General features: G+C 50.9%; 1 protein-coding gene across 2 annotated transcripts in view; it reads left to right on the plus strand.

Annotated features, from left to right (window-relative positions):
- The window catches only part of HIVEP2 (HIVEP zinc finger 2), a 165,472-nt gene that overhangs the window by 67,156 nt on the left and 86,217 nt on the right, over nt 1-12,099 (plus strand). Inside the window, exon 2 of one of the 2 annotated variants that reach the window (XM_078866219.1) lies at nt 3,476-3,576. The exons of the other annotated variant lie outside the window; for it this stretch is intronic. The gene's annotated coding sequence lies outside the window, so the exon portion shown is untranslated. The remainder of the gene's footprint in view (nt 1-3,475; nt 3,577-12,099) is intronic. 2 annotated transcript variants of the gene reach the window in all.

Raw genomic sequence — 12,099 nt, forward strand, 5'->3', positions numbered from 1 at the left:
GTACACCCCGTGTTACGATATCGCGAACTAGACACGGCCGCAATCCCACAGCAAATACAACAATAACAACCGCCATTCGCCACTAAGTGGTGGTGATGTCACCAAGGCGCTTGTGCCAGGCTATTTGCACGCTGAGGCCACGTGAAGTGTCGAACGCCCGCTGGCAGGAGGTCACGGGGCAGACTAAGGTGCCACGGGTCGACTGACTGAGATGAATGGCCGATGCACCACCTGTGCCCCCTACTGTGCCAACTTGCTGTGCTTGAGCCACCCCGCACTCCGCTCATTGTTGAGAGCGTCGATCCTCTGCCCTCCATTTTTGTTAGAGGGGGATTGCCTCCAACTGCCCAGTAGCGTCCTTCATGAGCCTGCTCCACAGAGGCCGATCTTGACACAGCTGGTACCAGTCATCGGCAAGTCTACTCAGCTCCACATCCTCTTGTATCACATCACTCCATCTCTTCTCTAGCCCATGCCGCGCTCGTTTAGGCCTCCTCTATCTGGCCGAACAAAAGCTGTAGGCATGCGGTGGCTGGGCGTATGGGCGACATGACCCAGCCAACACAGCCTTGCCTGCCGGAGGAGCACACCGATGGGACCCTGTCCAGATCTTTCAAGGATTTTTGAGCTCACACAATCCAGCCTGGTTAAACCCTGGATGGATCGTAGGCAGGCCAGCCTAAATGTTTCCAACCGGCAAAGATGTTCCACTAGGGGGGCCTACGTTTCGCAAGCATAGAGAAGGGACCACGTAGGTTCCACACAGAATTACGCAACCGATAAAAAGATAAAGCCGCTCGACTGATTCGGAGTAAGACCTCTGCTAGTCATGAGCACACTGCCCAGGTATGGGAAACTCTCCAATCTCTCCACAACTGCCACATCACCAATTGGGAGATGTGGGGGTGGAGTGTCTGGTGGAACAAAATACCCAGGCAGGTGCTTAGTTTTGGTGAGGCTGATGGTAAGACCCCACTTCTAAGTAGCACGCTCCAGGTTCATCAGCAGTGCCTCCAACTCCTCCTCTGAGTGAGCAGCAATTACCAGATCATCGGCAAACATAACATGGTTGACCAATAGCGAGCCATCCCTTGATCGCACCCGAGCATCGATCAGCCTCCCATTGTATCTGTACCAGATAGAAATTCCTTTGGTACAGCCATTGAAGGCTTTACGACCTACATGGCTGAAATAGATGTTAAATAATGTTGGAGCCAGAGGACATCCCTGTCGCACCCCAATTTGAACAGGGAATGGCTCCGACTCCCGGCCACGTAGTTTTTACCCGGGCCCGCTCACCATCATGAAGGTTCTTAATCATCGTGAGCAGAGAGTCAGGAACTCCGAAAGCACGAAGAACAACCCAGAGCCCAGGCCTATTGATGGCATCATAGGCCTTGACCAGGTCAATAAAGTAGAGATGTAGGTCTTGTTGGAATTCCCTATACCTCTGCTGTAGCAGACGGACAGAAAATATGGTATCTGTGCAGGACCGCCCTTTCCTGAAACCACAATGGGGCTCCGCAAGCCTTTCCTCAGCTTGCCTGGCAAGGCGATGTTGAAAAATCCTTGCCAGGACCTTTCCTGGCACACTGAGGAGTGAGATGCCCCTGTAGTTGTTAGTCTGTGCGGTCCCCCAGACTGTTATTATGATGTCATGTAGGGTAGTCTGTGCACAAACACCACCCCTCAGCATTTCGCTTAGCAGATCGTCTCTGCCCGGTGTCTTTCCTGGTCTCAGACTCTGGATTGCCTTCAATACTTCCTTAAACACGTGTACACACACACACGGTCGCGATTGGCATTGCAAGCGTGGCGGTGGTGGTAAGAAAGCGTGGACATCAGACGAACAATCAGAATGAAGTCAATCCATTGTGAACGTGTTGAATAAAAGACATTGGCTTTGGCAATAATACTGATGGCACTAAGTACCCCCCCCGCTCCCATTCCACTCAGCGCCTGGGGCTGGGGGCTGAGCAGCCCCATTCAGTGGCCATCTCCTTGCTTTAGGAGGTACTGGCTGAGTGAGATTTCTCTGCGCGTATTGGCACCGCGTTCGCGAGGATCGCAGGGGGTGTTCGGAGACATCTGTTGGTGATTTGCCAGTGCGGCTTGGGCGCGATCGGTGTGGCACAACACGCACGGTATGTTTAAACATTGCATTGGGGATTTGTTTCTGTATTCACCAAATGGAAATCGTGCCGTGTTTTAAATGCGGTCGTTTAGTAATGTCTCTGATTAATGATATCCGTTATAAATACATTCTCCCTTCAGTGAATACTGTAGTCGCAGGGAACACCGTAGTATCTATCCTGGATATTTTCCCCGCTCGGTAAGTCCTCCTCTGTCAGCGGCGTGACAGTTGTGTGAAAGTGCGAGTGGACGGTACTTGAGTTGGATCCACATCCATCTCGTTCACTCGTGGACGTTTGACCCTCTGCGGTACTTCTCGTTCTCTCGTAAGGTGTTTGAAGAGCGACATCCAATGCACATAGTGCTTGTGGGTTTTGAGAAGCCACCGGATGACGTCTGCAGTCGCCAGATGGATTCCATTGGCACCGAGCGTGCGTGTGACTGGCTGTGTGACGGGCGGCGGATCACGCTTCGCTGCAGTCACTATTAGACTCAGGTAGACTCACACAGCGACCCACAGACGAACATAGAGACCCTCAGACTTGTACAACAACCCATACACCTCCCGTGTGTGTAGCTCGAGCGCAGTGGCTCGTTCAGTGCCGAGTCTGTGAGCTGGGAAGGAGGAAGCCAGCTTCCGCCTCTATAGACTCTTCGGTGCCGTGCCTTGTTGGGGGAAATTATGCTGAGGGAACGTGGCCCGAGCCAAGCGTGGAGGGGAATGGGGGATGCGAGCTGCGGCCACGTCAGTGTGGCGCATCTTGAGAGCACCGCCGGCCGTACAACCAGACTTGCCCGGCGTCTGCAGACCTCTCCCATGGCCCGTGCAATCATTCACTTGGCTCTGCCAAATGGCAGTTGTCCAGAGGACAATCTAGCAGCCAGTACCCCAATGCCTCTGGAATAGGCTCGTTTGAGTCAATTGAATATGATCTAATCATAATGCTGCAATGTAATTTTCCAAAAAAAAGTTATACATCAAGGAGTTCCCAGCCGTGTGGTTAGGATTCACTCCTCCCTGCTGCTTACCTGGGTTCACTGTCACCGTCACCACCACCCCCACCTTTTGAGGAGAGTGGCAGCTCCCACTACTCTATCCCAAACGAGGGGGGTAATAGGTCCATGATGAGTCACAGGGTGCAGAATGAAATCCCACAAAATTACATGTAAGTTTAGTCCGATAGCCTGTATGTCCTGCTCCTTTATATCATGACTGTGTGTGGGTGAGGGTTGGGACTGTGTGTGTAAGGGTTGAGACTGTGTGGAGGTGACCGTGTGGAGGTTGTGCTGACTGTGAGCCTTTGAGTGACCACGTGTGCCGCTTTGCTTGCTGCCTCTGCAGGCCTTGCTGTGCTGCGCCTCGCACTGCCACTTTGGGGCCTCGTGACTGACTGCCTCCCAATCGACGGCCACCACTGCCGCCCACAGACGTCCGCCACAAGAGTAAGCGCACGTCCTCACCCCACTGTCTCTCTCCCTTGCCGCTGAGTGTTGGAGAGCCAAGCCACACCGGTGTGATGTACTAGTAATGAATTGGCATGTTCTGTTTACTTTAAAAACCTTACTAATTGGTTGTGTCGGGTGGTGGCGGGTTTAATGACACATTTATATATTTATGTGATCTAACCCAAAAAAACCTGTATTATGGGTGATATTGGTCGCGAAAGCCTACGTGTGTAATGGAGTGTTCAGGAACATGACTTATTCACTTAAGTGGAATCAAACGACCTTCACAAATTGCAAGGACGCGCAGCGATACACAGCAATACACAGCGATACACAGCGATACACAGCAACACGTGGTGACACACAGTGACATACATGAATACACTGACACACAAGGGCACACAGGAATACACAGGGACACACAGGGACACAAAGGGACACAATGAAGCTTATTTTCCACATTTATGTTGGCACCCACATCTTGTTGTGAATGAGAATGTAACGGAGCGTTCTCGATTGCTTAGAATCTCAAGATGATCATCTCAAATGCTTCGCGTTGTCGTCAGCACTTGTAGAGGATTAGGGCATGCACTGTGAGCGTTGAGGTTGGCACTTGGCATAGCGCACGTGTGGCTGGCGAAGGCAGCCGGGTGGCTCTGAGGTTGGAGCGTGGAGCTGGCACCGCTGAGACCCTGGGTTCCGAACCAGGTTTTCAGCCACCGCCTGTGATTATACTGGGTCCTCAAGTGCAGTGAGTTGATGGTCTCGGCCCGGTCACCAATTCTGAATAACAACCATCATGTCGGTTTGACGGTCATGCAATGAATGTGACTGGGTCGGCAGGGCGGGCGGGGAAAGTGCTGCCCCCTACTGTGTGGACCAAAGTTCATTTGTTTAGAACTGCTTTTTGTGTTTAGTTTGTGGTCTTTCCCGGTCGCCAACCGATTAGCATGGTTGGCTAGGTACGGTGCGAAAGTAGTTCAACATACATGAATACATACTTGAAGGGATCTCGGAGATAGCTCCGTGTTATCCGCTTCTGTGTGAGACGAGATGCATTGCTCTGCAAAAAGTCCGAGTGACGTGACGGCACAATCCGGGCAAAACTATGGAAAAAGCAAAACTTATAAAAGGTCTGGGGCGGCCCGGAGTGCTTTTGTTTCCTGAGTCCCCATGTCGTAGTGTCATCACACTGTCAAGTGCTCGATTTAGGCTCCGTCGACCTGTGGGGAGGCCTAGGTCAGCCTTTGGACGTCTCCTGTTCCCACTGGCATAATGCACGAGAGAGCGATCGCGCGGCTCACGGCGGTGCTGCCGCGGCCGGGCACACTTTCCACCCACACGCCCTCGCCGGAGGCTCTGCCGATGGCGCACGGTCAGAGAGGACTCTCGCCCACCCCCGCCCTCCCCGTGCTGCCCCCAGCTCGGCTTTCGGGGCCCCCCCGCCGTCGCAGCCATGACACGGCCCTGGCGCGTGACAACACGGGGATCGGTTATGCCGTGCGGCGCTGCTCGACGAGAAGCCTCCGCGGAGCTAACGCCGCTCGGAGAAGGCCGATGATGTGGGGCCGTCGCCTGCCACTTGCCCCGCAGCGCGCTGTGCCACGTGGCAGCAGATGGCATTCAAACAGCACCGTGGTTCACTCCACGTTGTTTATGGTGCCACGCATCATTTGCTGTGCATACCGGCTTCGGAAATGACACGAGTCCTTTTTTTGGCGAGAGCCCCGGTGGCCTCACTGGGGCTCTTGGGGACTATTTTTCAAACAGCGTCTTAAATTGCGATATTTGGCCAGATCGTGAATGGGTGTTGTTTTTGCTGTTGCTGTATGTGGGAATAAACCAGAGAACTGAGAGAAAATTCATACGGGGACCAGGTGCGATCTGTCAAACCTCCACTGGGGGATAAAATAGAAGGATTTCTTCAACCCGCTGACAAGCGTGGTGAAGTATGGTCGAACAATCCCCATGATGAACATGGCATGAAGAAGCCTTCATCCAGTGACAGTTTGAAAATAAATCTTAACATCATCACAACAGAGCACTTGACGGTGACATCGTCCACACGTGCGACGTGCACCTTGTGAAGCATCATTAAGTCTCACGACTCTTTTCCAGAAAGGTTCTGCTGCATTGAGATGTTTGGTCGGTTCCAGTGATGAGAGTTTGGCTTCTCATGGGAGGAGAACGTGGGTGGGGGGGGGTTGAGACCGGAGAACCCAGATAAAACCCCCCATGCATTGGAAGGGGAGACACGCGAAGGTGCGCACAAGAATCCACGGCTGTGCTGCCTTCTCCTGACCACCTCGCAGCCCAACCGCATGGCTCCCGCTGCTCTCGAGCAGGCTCAGCCTGGCTGTTAATGTTAACTCTCAATGTCTTCTATCCGGGGTGGGAGGGGAGTGGATAAACGTCAACCCCCCCCCCCCCTATTGTGAGTGCCAGCTAAAAGAGCAGTCCCAGAGATTAAAAAAGTAAAGCGAGGAAAATCCCAGCATCCTCCTCTCACCGGATCTCACCCTGCATGCAAGGATCTGTCTGCAGTGCTAGAGTGCGTTTGTGACAAATCTAATTTTGGTATGGCATGGACACTCCTCACATTGAGTTTGTGAGTTCAATTCCTGGCCATAGTAGATTCGTCTTCATCGGAAGGCATCGGGAAAAAATTGTCCTTTGGACGGAATAATTGCTGCCACAGTAATGTGGAGTTTTCATGGATAAGATGAGCGTGGCATTGTCGGTGCTGGTGTCACACTGGCACGCGTTTGGCGGCATCGGAGGCTGATTCTCGTCATGCTCGTGAATCTCGGCCCCTGCATAAGTCATGCTTAATGTAGGCGCAGCTTTCGTGGCCTTCATGCGATGTCTGCGCAGCGTCATCTCTGCGTCAATTGCTGTGATAGGCGGGTGTCCACGACGCTCCCCCGCCCACGGTGTGCATTCGCGTTCAGAGATGCTGCGAAGGGATCTGTGCATCAGGTGGATTGATGATCCAGCACTCCGCTCACCACCTCCTTATAATTATTCTATCACTACTACCATGGCTCTTGTTCCGGTGAACTTTACTCCAACCACGTGGAGGACTCAATCTGCCAGACACTCACCGTTTCGTCTCATTCAGCACATGGCATTCTACCACCATGCTGCGGGTCACATCAACACACTCACTCACTAAAATCCACTCATTCATTCATTCAGCCACCCACTCACACACCCACTCACCACACTGCAGGTCACCCCAATTCTCTCTCTCCTTATTCGCTTGCACTGCTCCACTTGGGAATTCCCTCCTCCCATCATCTTATTTGCCCAAGCTCTCACAGTAATAACCTTTCTCAATTTAAGAAACGCTTTACACTATTATTCATTTTGACTTCGATCATGCGTTGTCACTGGCCACTTGATGTTTTGGGCGTTTGTGCTCAACAACCCAACACGCGACGATCCCCCGGCGTGGCACTGCACGTTTCCATATCACGAGATGGGCGTGTGTGCAGAGTACCTGGGTCCTAACGTGAGCCCAGGCTGGCTCAGAACGCGCTGCGGCTGGCTCGGGGTGAGCCCTGTTGCATAATTTACCAAGTTGTGGCAGCACGCTGCCCCATAGTATTTGTAACAGTAGCGGACTGTATTGTTAAATACATTGTTTGTAATAATTAGAATATTATTGGTAATGCTCACAATATTTTGCAGATCATAAAATAATCAAAACTGTGAGTCGTGAAACGCAGGCCCAGAACATCAAGGGGCCAGTAACAAACAGCGCAATCAAGGTTGTAATGGATAAGAGTTTACGTGTTTCAATGAAATGTATTTTGTAAGTGTGGATTGTGCGCTTAAAATACTGCAGAATCACCTATTTGTGAGAGCACCGACCTCCCAACACGCGCTCTGAGTTGCTCTCGCCACCTCTTCACAGCTCTGTTGCTTCTGCCTCTTTCCGTCGGTCACGGCCAATGCGTGAAGTGTTGGCATTTGCTGAAGTCTTTGCACTCGCAAAGCGTCGTGAGTTTCTCTGTGGCAACGTGGAGGCGGCGCTAAAGAGGGGGGGACGTTTTCTCTGAAAGGTCTTACAGAAAATCTCCCAATGCTTCGGAGTGGGGCAGTGGTGCAATGGCACAGTGGCGGTGCAGTGTCGGTGCAGCTGCCCAGTGACACGGTCACGCAGTGGCATGGGGGTGGTGTAGTTGCGGCGTGGTGGTGGAGTTGTATGGTGGCATGGTGGCGGTGTGGCACGATGGCACGGTAGCGTGGTGTCACACGAGAGTGGCAGCCACCGTGAGGTGTCGATGGTCCAATAGTGCGGCATTTCCTCAGCTCATGCTGGGGCTCCCCTCTCCTCGAGTCGCACACGTGTTGTGTGTGTGGTTGTGCGTGTCACGCTGTAGTGGCGCGTGGCGCCGTTGCGAAAGCTGTCGAGGAGGGCGAGTGTGTTGAGCGGTGTCACACGCAGTGCCGGAGTGAAGCTGGAGTGATGCTGCTGTGGGTCCCCGTGCGTGTGTTCCGTGTCGTCACCGTGGGGAGCCCCATGGGGGAGCGCACGCCGCCGCGTGACTTGGGGCTCCCTCGATGCCGGCACGGAAAAATACATTCTGCTGCTCTCCATCCCCGCGTGTGGAAGTCCGCGGCGAACTCCAAACATTGCACTTCCATCCAGCCCTTTTGGTCATCTCTGTATATATAAAAGGGAAATTTGTGATTATGTGTCTGTTCAAAATGTTTAGCATACTTCCCGACATGCAACAAACTTGAAATTTGGCATGTGGGTAGCTTCCAGACTGTACACAATGCAAAAAGTATAAAAATAGACTTTTGTATTTTGGGCAGGGGGGGGGAAATGACCATGAAGTGTGTGGCGTCAACCCGCATACAGGACTGGCGAGAATCGAAAGCTGGTGAGCGTTTGTGGTATCGATTAAACGGGAATAGGCCAATTCTATGGAAATCTCCAACCTTCGATTCCTTTGCGCGATTTAAAGAATCGAATCTTGGCGCGCGAGCGTAAGTTTTTTTTCCACCGCACGTTGGGTTTTATTTTAATTAATGAGGTAATGATCAAAGTTTTATTTTCAATTGTGTATGTTATGTTTTTAAGTTTTTAGAAGTTTAAAATATATTTTTCATCCGGGCAACGCCGGGTACTTCCCGCTAGTTTACAGATAAGCGGATCATGGAAAACAGGAGTTTCAGAGGATAACGAAATGATGTTTATTTCCATCACATGCAGTTGTTGTATTACATCACATTTCGATATTTTGCGAGGTTATTTAATTTTAGTGTGCCTTTCTCCTAATTTTCAAGCTTGTGTGCCGTGCCACGTCGTCATCTTACTTGCGCAGCAGCAACACGTTGCCGTACACTCATTGATATGCTAATTTTCTCTGCCCCCTCCCTCTCTCCGTCCCCGCCCCCCCTCTCTATATTTAAGGGACCGTCACAGAAACGACCCCTCTGTGCCGATATGTGTCCTCTCTCTGTGTGTCCTTGTGATGTCTGTCTGCTTATGTCTGTCTATAGTTTTCTAGTTAGATTTTTATTGCTATTTCTTTTATGCCTGATGATGATTGCTTGTGTTGCAATCGAAACGTCGCTATTATTTTAATTTATTATTTTATTTTTAGACGTGACTTAACCGAAAGAACCAAAGAATAATTCCTGCAGTCACGAAAGCTCCAAATTAAGATAGTTGTCGTTAGGTTTGAGGGACCCAGTTCCATGCTCAACTCTGCAGACAGCAGCGGCCAAAGCCTCTGCATCCTTGGTGCATTCTTCACAAGCAACTTGTTCATGGGAGGAGATACTGTTGCTTAAGTGCTTTAAAAATATGATCGCAGTTGATCCAATGAGATGTCGGCGAGCCCTTAGAATCGCTTGCATAGACAATGTGACCTCTTATGCTAGGGAACGGCTCGCAGAAGCAGATACCGTTGAGCAGTACTTTATTTTGCGTTGCGTTTTGTCAGTTTGGTTATTCAGGTCACTTTTGCAGATGAGACTCCTATCCTGGTCTCGAATTTTCACCCAGTTAGGAAAACAAATTTGACTTGACCTAGCCCGGAAGGAGTAGACTGGAGAATATACGCAGGTTAGCAACGTCATCCACACTATGAAGGAAAGTGAGTGGGCCCTGGGCAGGACACAGCTAAAGCCGACAATGGCCGAAGATCAAGAATAATAATGGAGTGGCAGCCCATGTATGGAACGCATCCAAAAGGATGTCGACAGAGGAGATGGAGTGACAAAATAAGTTTGTACCGCAGGTGCTGGATGGACTGTTGCATTGCAGAATTGTGAGACATGGGAGCTGCTTTGGGAGGCATAATCCAGCAGTGGATTGACCATGGCTTTGTCCTTCGCTCTTCGGGAATGTTGCGGTGAGAGCTGCGCCGGACGCTGCATGTGGCTGCGAGCAACGGTAGTCTCCGGACATGGCCCTCGCTCTCGCACGGCCCATCCCGTCACAGCTGTTGATCACACGGGGTCTCTAGGGATGCGTAGCCTGCGGACAAGTGGTTCCGTCCACGTTGCGCAGAGCAACACCGTCTCACAGGCACGGCTTTCCATGCATGATGGCACCTTTCGTAAACCACGACCCTAAAAACAAATTAGAGTGATTTCTTCACAAATTTGTATTGAGGCTCATTGGGGCAGTGCTGGGATGGCGTGGGCACGATACCTGAAGCAGGAAGGAGCCCGGATTGTGAATGACTATTCACTCTCAATGTCAATGGTTTTACCAGCTGATTTTGCATAAGCCGGCCCATTCCAAAATTGGAAATTCATCAGGGACGGATTCTACTTTTGCTTGCCCAGACTCTGGATAAGGCTGCACCAGTGTAATGGGTTGGATTGGCCAAGGCTTGGGTGGAGCATGAAGTGGGAGTCACGATGCGGCTGGCTGGCCAGGCCCTCCGAGCCCGCCAACCACTTTGAGATCCTTCACCGGCCGCCCACCTCGTGGGCAGTGCAGCAGCAGACAGGTGTGTAACACACGGTCGTTGTAATTGTCTCATGACGTACAATACACACGTCAATGGCGAAAGTGTAGTTTGGTGGTTATCTTTTCATCAACTACATATAGACCACGGACAGGTACTGTGCCAGTAATCATGGTGGCTGATTCCTGGATTGGAATCGCTATGGCTACCACCATCATCACCTAGACCCAGACCTTCACAAACTCAATTGAGCCTACATTATTGTTTTGTCGAGCATAAATAAAGTATGTGTACAATGGTCCAAATACAGTACATGTACAATTGTGCAAATACTGTATGTGCAAAATTGAAACCGGAAGTAAACAGCCTCCTTGGAGTACTTCTAGGCCCGCGGGCGGTGGTGTCCACGCTGCGGCACGTGTCTGTCTGTAGTCCACCATTGTTTAGGCAGCGAGTATTGGTGGATCACTGGGTTGTAAAACCCATTTTTGCAGTGGTCCGACAAGAGAGGATGTGACTCACTGATACACATGGAGATACAGATGAATGAGAGGAGGAGGCAAACGGTAGATGAGAGTCCAAGCGACAACACTCGCACATCAGTGGTCACACGTTGCAGGCATTATGACCGCCGTGTGATGTCGCGGCACCACGAGATGGGGTGTGCGCTGGAGAACTCTCACCACGGCTAATAATCGCAATTCATCCGAGGGTTGTAGATGATCTGTAAACCGGAATTTAAACAAACTGTTCTTAACAATCTAGAGTCATCGCACCTCCGATTGGCATGGCTGGCTACGTACGCTGCGAAAGAAGTTCAACATACGTACATTTAGCTCACTTAAGACCCCTAAATTGGGATTTGACGCTTCTTGCCCATATATGCAGAACTCTTATTTATCTAATTGGATGCCTTCCAAAGTGCATTAGTGTGTGGGGTGATGGTGTGAGTGGTTGCACAGTAGAATTGAAGAGCAGACTCGTGGGACATTTGCATCTCAAGGTTTCTTAATCACAATCTTATTATTCTGCTTGTTTTTACAGGAAAGCATCTCTGAGTCTCAAAACTCCTTTTCAGGAGGGACCTGCCAAGTTTGCGCAGTAGAGAGGACAATGTTGCTGCTGTGCGTAATCCCAATTGAGTAATTGGCAGTGTAATTTTTGAGCTTTGGAATGTTTGGTCAATGCCAATTGCATTTGTATGGTTTCTTAGCTATGGGAGGAAGCTGCAGGAGACACATGCAGTACAGTGGGAAAACATACAAACTCCACGTAGAAAAGCACCCAAGTTGAGACTCCAACGCAGGACCGCCTTGCTGTGAGACACGAGTGTTTACCACTGCATTACCCTGCCAGCCCTCTGTAAAGCTCGTTTTAGTCAGTGCATTACAATAATTTGTACACAATCGTAGCGAAGAGAGAGAGAGATAGCTACGGAATGTTGCACGAGCATGAACGAGCCATTACGAGTTCTCGCGTGAGCCGTCGTGATCTGGCGGCTGTTCAAGCACTGGGAGACGAGTTTTCTCATGAGCATCCCCCCCACTCAGAGAGCCCCCTGTCCTCAATCGACCCTCAGTGC

Source organism: Lampetra fluviatilis, chromosome 22 (assembly GCF_964198595.1).
Source record: "Lampetra fluviatilis chromosome 22, kcLamFluv1.1, whole genome shotgun sequence".
Classification (NCBI taxonomy): Eukaryota; Metazoa; Chordata; class Hyperoartia; order Petromyzontiformes; family Petromyzontidae; genus Lampetra; species Lampetra fluviatilis.